Source organism: Bison bison, unplaced genomic scaffold, assembly GCF_000754665.1.
Source record: "Bison bison bison isolate TAMUID 2011002044 unplaced genomic scaffold, Bison_UMD1.0 scf7180017864180, whole genome shotgun sequence".
NCBI lineage: Eukaryota > Metazoa > Chordata > Mammalia > Artiodactyla > Bovidae > Bison > Bison bison.
In genome coordinates this window covers 1,981,921-1,983,876 of record NW_011494752.1, presented here as the reverse complement: position 1 = coordinate 1,983,876, position 1,956 = coordinate 1,981,921, and positions in this window count along the sequence as shown.

Below are 1,956 nucleotides of genomic sequence, written 5' to 3'. Positions count from 1 at the left end.
CTGACTGGCGTGAAATGGTACCTCATAGTGGTTTTGATTTGCATTTCTCTGATAATGAGTGATGTTGAGCATCTTTTCATGTGTTTGTTAGCCATCTGTATGTCTTCTTTGGAGAAATGTCTATTTAGTTCTTTGGCCCATTTTTTGATTGGGTCATTTATTTTTCTGGAGTTGAGCTGTAGGAGTTGCTTGTATATTTCTGAGATTAGTTGTTTGTCAGTTGCTTCATTTGCTATTATTTTCTCCCATTCTGAAGGCTGCCTTTTCACCTTGCTAATTGTTTCCTTTGTTGTGCAGATGCTTTTAAGTTTAATTAGGTCCCATTTGTTTATTTTTGCTTTTATTTCCGATATTCTGGGAGGTGGGTCATAGAGGATCCTGCTGTGATGTATGTCGGAGAGTGTTTTGCCTATGTTCTCCTCTACGAGTTTTATAGTTTCTGGTCTTACGTTGAGATCTTTAATCCATTTTGAGTTTATTTTTGTGTATGGTGTTAGAAAGTGTTCTAGTTTCATTCTGTTACAAGTGGTTGACCAGTATTCCCAGCACCACTTGTTAAAGAGATTGTCTTTAATCCATTGTATAGTCTTGCCTCCTTTGTCAAAGATAAGGTGTCCATAGGTGCGTGGATTTATCTCTGGGCTTTCTATTTTGTTCCATTGATCTATATTTCTGTCTTTGTGTCAGTACCATACAGTCTTGATAACTGTGGCTTTGTAATAGAGCCTGAAGTCAGGTAGGTTGATTCCTCCAGTTCCATTCTTCTTTCTCAAGATAGCTTTGGCTATTTGAGGTTTTTTGTATTTCCATACAAATTGTGAAATTATTTGTTCTATCTCTGTGAAGAATACCTTTGGTAGCTTGATAGGGATTGCATTGAATCTATAAATTGCTTTGGGTAGTATACTCATTTTCATTATATTGATTCTTCCAATCCATGAACATGGTATATTTCTCCATCTATTATTGTCCTTTTTGATTTCTTTCACCAGTGTTTTATAGTTTTCTATATATAGGTCTTTAGTTTCTTTAGGTAGATATATTCTTAAGTATTTTATTCTTTCCGTTGCAATGGTGAATGGAATTGTTTCCTTAATTTCTTTCAGTTTTCTCATTATTAGTGTATAGGAATGCAAGGGATTTCTGTGTGTTGATTTTATATCCTGCAACTTTACTATAATCATTGATTAGTTCTAGTAATTTTCTGGTGGAGTCTTTAGGGTTTTCTATGTAGAGGATCATGTCATCTGCAAATAGTGAGAGTTTTACTTCTTCTTTTCCAATTTGGATTCCTTTTATTTCTTTTTCTGCTCTGATTGCTGTGGCCAAAACTTCCAAAACTATGTTGAATAGTAATGGTGAAAGTGGGCACCCTTGTCTTGTTCCTGACTTTAGAGGAAATGCTTTCAATTTTTCACCATTGAGGATAATGTTTGCTGTGGGTTTGTCATATATAGCTTTTATTATGTTGAGGTATGTTCCTTCTATTCCTGCTTTCTGGAGAGTTTTTATCATAAATGGATGTTGAATTTTGTCAAAGGCTTTCTCTGCATCTATTGAGATAATCATATGGTTTTTATTTTTCAATTTGTTAATGTGGTGTATAACTTTGATTGATTTGCAGATATTGAAGAATCCTTGCATCCCTGGGATAAAGCCCACTTGGTCATGGTGTATGATCTTTTCAATGTGTTGTTGGATTCTGATTGTTAGAATTTTGTTAAGGATTTTTGCATCTATGTTCATCAGTGATATTGGCCTGTAGTTTTCTTTTTTGTGGGATCTTTGTCAGGTTTTGGTATTAGGGTGATGGTGGCCTCATAGAATGAGTTTGGAAGTTTACCTTCCTCTGCAATTTTCTGGAAGAGTTTGAGCAGGATAGGTGTTAGCTCTTCTCTAAATTTTTGGTAGAATTCAGCTATGAAGCCGTCTGGACCTGGGCTTTTGTTTGCTGGA